Genomic DNA, 7,878 nt, shown 5'->3' with positions numbered 1-7,878 from the left:
ACCAAAGGTTATCATGCTTTTCCTGGTTGGACACAGTAGGTAAGGACAGCATTATCACATGTACAGCCACCTTCATACCTGAAGTTCCTGAGATGGCAAACCTTTTTAGTTATAGGGAAACTAAAGTCACTGGTATGTTAAAAAAATAAATAGCTATATAAAGATATTTCCTTTCTGTATGTTTCTACAGATGGCCATAAGACAAACAATAAATTGTTTACAATAGTAGAGCATACTGAAGGTGAGCAACCAGCGGCCACACACAAGTGCTGTGATTCCCTTGGATTTCCTGTGGCTCGCTCTTCACTTGAACTCGGAACTCCCACCCTTTTAACCAGCCAGCTCTCTCTTCCCCAAACCTTCTCTAGAATTGGAAATAGGCAAAATAGATTAAAGTAGAACTGTATGGGTTTCTTCTACTGACCTCCTTTAAAAGTAGATGCACAGGGACATACTCGGAGGTCAGAAGGAAATTGAAAAGGGTCCACCAGCCGCCTGTATGTGGTGCATAGTAATGCCCACACGCGGCAAACCACGGTGTTGCCCTGCCAAGGACTGGGTTTTCATAAAGCATCGTCAATATCTTGTGGGTAGGACAGCAGAATGGGGATTTGTAGAGCACAGAGTGATTTGTGCACTGGGATATAAGGGTAGGGTTCCTATTCCACATGCAAAACTGAAAGCACATCATTCTGTGCCTGGCCAGGGCTGTCCGCTTATGAAATAGTAGCGTTGGAACTCGCACCTGAATGTTCTCTAGAATACTCCAGTCCATACTAGATAATTTTTATTACTATTTTTTCCAATTTTGTGATAGAAGATTATAATTTTTTTCCTACTAAATACTTGCACATTTGTTTTTATGTATTATTTATTCTTTGATAATTTTGTAGATGTTTACAATGTATTTTGGCAATATCCAACCCACAAATTCTTCCCTCCAACTCATTCTGGACCCTAACATACACACACAAACACACACACACATATACACACATACACATACATACATACTTCCCTCTCAACCTTCTCTCACCTTTTTTTTTTAAAGTCACTACATCAAACTAGTACGACAACTTCTCCCATGGGTGTGGAGCCTTCTAGAGTATGACCAACTTACCAGGAGCCACACCCCTGAAGAAAAAAATGACTGTCCCTCCCCAGTGTAGCCCAGTGGTCATTGACTGCTATAGTTCCTCAGCTAAGGATGGTACCTCAAGTGCCCCTCTACTATCCATGCTGGAATGTTGACTTGTTGTGTTGTACAGGTCTTCAGGTCTGACACACATAACCACAATCACTGTGAGTTTGTGAGAAGCATCCATTAAAAAAATCAAAAAACAAACAACAACAAAAACAGATCTCAGCAATTCTCCCTCACCTTGGACCTTGGGCTCTTCCAAACTTTCTATCATTTCTTCTGTAGGTTCCCTGTACCTTGGGTAGGGAGAGAGGTGACATAGACATGTAACCAGTTCTTTTATGTCTCGCCAGCCAGCTCCCGAATAATGACGTGGAGACTTCTTAGTAACTATGAAAGCCCAGCCTATACCTTAGGCTAACTAGCTCTTACAGTTTAAGTTAATCTATCTACATTCTGTCACGTGGTGTTACCTCTTTCGCATCTTGCATCTCCTGCTTCCTCTCCTCTTTCTCGCTCCAGAAATCCCACCTATACTTCCTGTCTAGCTATTGGCCATTTAACTTTCTATTACACCAACAGCAATATACCTTCACATGGTGTACAAATACCCTACAGCATAAGCACTCATTTAATGCTGAATACTCCAATGGTTACTTATTCTTTGCATGTTGACCAATTGCATGTCTCTTCATTAACAACCACCCATGGCAAAAAAAAAAAAAAAAAAAAAAAAAAAGTGTCTCAGATGAGGACTAAGAGCTGCCTTAATTTATGGGTATGAATAAAATTATTTTGAAAGCAGTTTGATACTATATTTAGCATAATAATAGTAGTAGGCTCTCCCCCAGAGCTTATGACCTCTCCAACCACAGATTCCTGGCCAGGTTTATACAAGAATGAGCTCCCTCCTGTGGAGTGGGACTTATATCCAATAAAAAGTCACCAATTATTCCCATAACATTCATGCCACTATTGCAACACCCATATTATCTTTCCAGGCCAGTCATTAATGTAGTTCTCAAGAATTCACAGCTGGATAAAACTATTGATGACTTTTTTCCCTTGGTAGCATACAAATAATTTTTTTAGCACCACAAAAGCTAGTCAGCAGGGAGGAAGTGCCCAGTTCAATACTGGATTGACTGTCTCATGACCAAAATATGTAGTGTCTTCACCAAGAGAGTCTTACCATCATGTTCTGGTGGGTAATCAAGAGTAATGGTAATAACTTGTATTGTTTTAGGGATTGCTGAGCTGCCTCTCACCAACAACACAAAGGGGAGTATCCCATATCAGGCACTGGGATTTTTGTTTAATAACATAGCTTCTGGAAAGAGAATTATCCCTCCATCTAGGGTACTTCTATTCAAACATTTTAAATCATATTTTTCAGTGAGCTTTTAAAATTGATTTCTATATGGCTTTTTCAAATCTCCTAAGTGTTAGTTATCCTTCCCACAACCCTTCCCTTTGCAATCCCACCCGTCTTTACCTAACACTTGCCATTGTTGCCCTTTCTCCTTTCTATCCCGTGTTCTACTATTCCCCTTCCCTTAAGATCTTCCTAAACCCCTGTGCACTTGTTCATTTCTATTTCCCTGGCTTGTACAGGTACCCTAAGTTACACCCAAATCTAAGTCCAAGCTGGATCTACCTATGAGACAGAGCATGTGGCATTTGTCCTTCTGGGCCTAAATTGCCTTACATAACCGAATATTTTCCAGTTTTAATACAATTCCTGCATATTTTATAATTTCATTTTTCTTTACAGATGGATAAAATTCCATTGTATCGATTCCATTTCTTAGCTTGTGTAATTAGAACAGCAATGAGCATAAACAGGCAAGTAAGCCTGTGATGGTTTACAGAGCTTTGGGTATATGCCTCAGAGGGCATAGCTGTATCATATGATACATCTGCCTCTAGCTCTTTGAGGAGTCTGAACACTGACTTCCAAAGTGGCTGCACCTATTTATAGTCTGCCAGCAGTGGATAAACATTCTCCTGCCCAACGTCCTGGCTGTCAATTATTGGTTTTGGTTTTCTTGATCTTAGCCATTCTGAATACGGTAAGGTGAAATCTCAGTGTAGTTTTAATTTTTATTTCTCTGATTGCTGGGGACGATGAGTGCTTTTTAAAATGTTTATTAGTCATATTTATTCTTTTGAGAACTGTGTTCAGTTCCAGAGTCCACTTTCTTAAATTGCACTGTTTACTTTCTTTGTATTTAGTTATTTTTATATTCTACATACTAATCCTCTGTCAGATGTATAGCTGGCAAAAAAAAAAAAAAATCCCCAGTCTGGAGGCTACCTCTTTAGTTGATTAACGGTTGACTCCAGAGTACAGTAACTTTTTAATTTCATGATATTCCATTTGTTATTTTGGTCTTACTTATTGCAAAATCAGGTCCTTTTCAGAAAGGCCTTGTCTGAGTCTATATCTTGAAGTGGACTCTTCTTCGTTTCTTCTTCTTCTCCTTCTCCTCCTCCCCCTCCTCCTCCCCCTCCTCCTCCCCCTCCTCCTCCTCCTCCTCCTCCTCCTCTTCCTCCTCTTCCTCCTCCTCCTTCTCCTCTTCCTCCTCCTCCTCTTCTTCTTCTTCTTCTTCTTCTTCTTCTTCTTCTTCTTCTTCTTCATTTCAGAGCTTTGGGTCTAGTATTCAAGTCTTTCATGCTTTTGGAATTAATTTTTGTACATGGTGAGAAATAATCACCTTTCAGGGCTGGAAAGATGGCTCAGTCAAGAGCACTTACTACTCTTGTATAAGATTCAGGTTTGGTTCCCAGAATTCACACTGCAGCTCAAAACCATCCATAAAAATGCCCTCTTTGGGGCTCTGCAGGCAATGCACAGATGTGATGCACACACATACATTCAGGCAAAACACTAATGCATGAAAAGTAGAATAATCTTTTACCAAAAATTTAAAGAATGAACTTTTATTCTTCTCCAGGAAGATATCCAGTTTTCATTCTTTTACAGGTAAATATCTAGCTTTCCCAGCACCATATTTTGAGATGCTCTCTTTTCTTCAATGTGTATTTTAGTTATCTTTGTCAAGAATTAGGTTGCTAAATGTCTTTGCTAAATTTCCTTTGACCAGTGTGTCTACATTGGGGCAGTGACATGCTGTCTTTGTCACTGTGGCACTGTAGTGGGCCTTGACATCCGGAGTCTGACACCTCCAGCAGTATTTATTGTTTGGGATCATTGACTCTCTGGCATCATTTCTGCTCCCATATAAATTTTAGGATTTTTTTTTCTGTGAAAAATTGAATTGTAATTCTGATGCAAATTACATTGAACATTTGGGTTGACTTTGATACAGTGACCTTTTCACAATATTAATCCTACTGATCCATAATCATAGGTGGTCTTTCCATCTTATGATTTCTTCCTCAGTTTCTTTAATGTTTTAAAATTTTCATTTATAAGACAGACTGTGGTGGTGCACACCTTTAATCCCAGCACTCAGGAGGCAGAGGTAGGCAGATCTCTGTGAGTTTGAGGACAGTCTGGTCTACAAAGTTCCAGGACATCCAGGATTATTACACAGAGAAACCCTCAAAAAATCCCCCAGAGCCGGGCGGTGGTGGCGCACGCCTTTAATCCCAGCACTCGGGAGGCAGAGGCAGGCGGATCTCTGTGAGTTCGAGGCCAGCCTGGTCTACAAGAGCTAGTTCCAGGACAGGCTCCAAAAAACCACAGAGAAACCCTGTCTCGAAAAACCAAAAAAAAAAAAATCCCCCAGAACAATTTTTTTTTCATTTATAAGTAATTCACTTCCTTGTTTAGGTTTGTTCTAAGGAATTTTCTTTGTAAGCTATGGTAAATGGGGTTGTTTCCTTGATTTCTTTCCTGGTGTGTTTGTCCTTGTAGGTAAGAAGGGCACAGACTTGGATATGTTAGTTATGCTGAAACCATTCATCAGCTCTGGGAGTTTTCTGTTGGAGTTTTGAGGATCATGCATGGATAGAATCACATCATCATCCAATAGGACTGCTTCCATTACTGTGTGTATCCCTTTTTCTTACTCCTCTGGTCTAACTACTCCAGCTAAGATTTCAAGCACTGTATTGAACCAAAAAGGAAAGAGCGAGCAGCCTTGTCCTGTCCTCAGTCTCAGTGAGAATATCCTTCAGTTTTTCCCTATTTAACAAGATGGTGGCTATATGTTTGTTGTACATGACCTTTATTGTGTTGAGATATGTTCCCTCCACCACTAGTCTTTCAAGGGTTTTTCTCCCAAGGTTATGTTGAGTTTTGTCGAAAGTCTTTTCTGAATATATTGAGATGATCATGTGATTTCTGTTTTTAGTCCACTCATGTGATAGATTACATTCATTAATAGGTTATATTTATTGATCCCTAAATCCCTAGAATAAAGTCAAGTTGATTATGAGGAACAACCTTTTTTGATGTGTTCTTGAACTCAGTTTGCAAGTGTTACATTGAAAATTTTTGTGTCTATGTTCATCAAGGGAACTGGCCAATAATGTTTGATATCAGGGCAATAATGGCCTTTTTAAAGGCAGTGTTTGAACAGTAGAGGGAAGTGCACAAAGAGCATTGCGTGATATGCAGAGGCTGTGGGGGTGCTAGGACTGAATGGAGATACAAAATAATGAAACCTCCTGCCTGGGTATTATTTTTCAGTCTTTCTGTTCCAGGCTAAACTCATTGATTTTAACTAGTTCTGACTTTCAGGGATTCTCAGTCCCTCTGCTGTGCAGTTTTCTGTGAGTTGGGACCAGCCAAAGGCACTGTTTGCTCAGGTGTGGTTACTGCAACCCCACCCTGTTGGCATGGGCAGCAGCTAGTGGAGGCACTGTTAAGAGGTTGTCTGTACTTCCCACGGTTTCGGTCCTCATAGATGGTGGTCCCAGTGGCAGTTGCTGGGGACCCCGTAGATAAAAATCTAGATTTTGTGGATTTCCTGAGAGAAGAATGACAGCCTGGTTTGCAACCAACTTCAGAGTCCCCATTCTTCAGCTGCAGTGGGCCCTGAGTTGGTTGCTGTCTCAGCAGGTCCATCAGTGGTAGAGAACTCACTCTGTAGACTAGATGGCTTCAAACTCAAAAATCCCCCTACCTCTGCCTCCTGAGTGCTGGAATTAAAGGTGTTCAAAGACAGGGTCTCACTGCGTACCCCAGGGTAAAGCTTTCAAATCCCCTGCCTCAGTCTTTCAATTGGACAAATTATCATTTTGAAATTCTTATTGAAATTAAACCATACAAAAATATAAAAGTATACAATGTATCATAAAATCAGTTGTTCGAAGTAATGTTAATACAAACTGTTTGATGGACACTGAGCACTTAGTCTTGATTCTTAGAACTCTTAGGAGATAATTTAGAGGTACTTTGTTCAGCCCATTTTATTCCCAGCTTTGGTGTTGTAGGGAGAGTGATTTAGAGCTGCATAGAGTCTTAAAGATTATCAAATCCAATCTTCTCAAAGATGAAAATTTGGTTCAAGGAAAATCAAACAAATACCTCAAGTTGCATTCTCAAATTTACTTCATTAAAGAATACCAACCAAGATGGAGTCCTCTGATGTTTACACAATTGCTCCTTTTGGCATGTGATCCCTGGGCAATTTCCTACATACATCAATCACATGACTTCTTCTGATTCATTGTATTGGTCTGAGGTCTGCAATACCAAGCAATATCCTTCCTGAATTCTGGACTAAAATATAGATGTTCCTTGAGTTATGGTTTTGTTATATGTCCTGAAAAACACATTGTAAATGGAAAATGTCATAAGTCAAAAATACATCTACTGCACTGTTCCACGACCATTTACCTTAGTGGCACAGAATGCTGTGGAGTGTAGGTTGTCTGCCCTTGTGATTTCATAGCTGCCTGGGAGCTGTCATTTACTGCTGCTGGCCAGCATTAGAAGAGAAGATCAAATTTCAAACATATGGTTAACTCAGAAACTAGAGTGGGATGAAGAAGAAGGAGGAGGAGGAGGAGGAGGAGGAGGAAGGAAAGAAGGAAGGAAGGAAGGAAGGAAGGGAGGGAGGGAGGGAGGGAGGAAGGAAGGAAGGAAGGAAGGAAGGAAGGGAAAAACTCAACTTTATGTTACTCATCAGCTGCCAGGTCCTTTCGCCCTAATTGGATAAGAATTGTGGGTTTGCAATGGGAAGCATTTCCGGTGATGGCAGACCCTAAGTCTTCAGCACTCAAGACCTGTCTGTGGGCTGGACTGGTGGCCGAGAGACTTACAGTTCCAAACCCTGAGGGCTAGGCACATATGCTCTGGACCTTTGATGCCGGATCTATGGACTCAGGTTGGAGGTTTGCTATTTGAGTCTTTAACTACCAATAACCTCAGGACTTGACAGATACTGCCCTCTTGTTTTCAGGGGCGGTGGCCCAGCATCCGTGAGCAGCAGCAGATAGTACCTTCTAGTATTACAGCTCTGATACAGGTTGCAAGGAATGGGACCCTCGGCTCTCCAGTGACACATTACAGCTCTCAGGCTCCCCAATCCTGGGCAGCTGCTAGCGCTATAGCTCTTGGTCCAGATGTGTAAAATTCTGGGGTTTAGCAGTCCTCTGAAATGTTTGCCATGCCTGGGGCTCACAGTTTTCTTTCTTTGGTTCATCACCTCTACTTCCCATCATTTCTGCTCCATCCATTGTCTGGAATTCTTCCGTGACTCTCCTGGCCTTACTATTGCTGCAACTACTACTGCAGCCTTCAAAACTCTGCTGTGTTTCTC

The 7,878-nt window shown here is 41.1% G+C and overlaps 1 protein-coding gene across 1 annotated transcript in view; it reads left to right on the top strand.

Moving 5' to 3' along the window:
* Positions 1–7,878, top strand: part of Tmem45b (transmembrane protein 45B) — a 45,121-nt gene that overhangs the window by 1,713 nt on the left and 35,530 nt on the right. The gene's annotated exons all lie outside the window — the stretch shown is intronic.

Source organism: Microtus oregoni, unplaced genomic scaffold, assembly GCF_018167655.1.
Source record: "Microtus oregoni isolate MIOR12 unplaced genomic scaffold, Mior012 000008F_ref0000371, whole genome shotgun sequence".
In the NCBI taxonomy this organism is placed as follows: Eukaryota; Metazoa; Chordata; class Mammalia; order Rodentia; family Cricetidae; genus Microtus; species Microtus oregoni.
The sequence above is the reverse complement of the archived record's forward strand: the minus strand, read 5'-3'. Positions and strand labels throughout refer to the sequence as shown.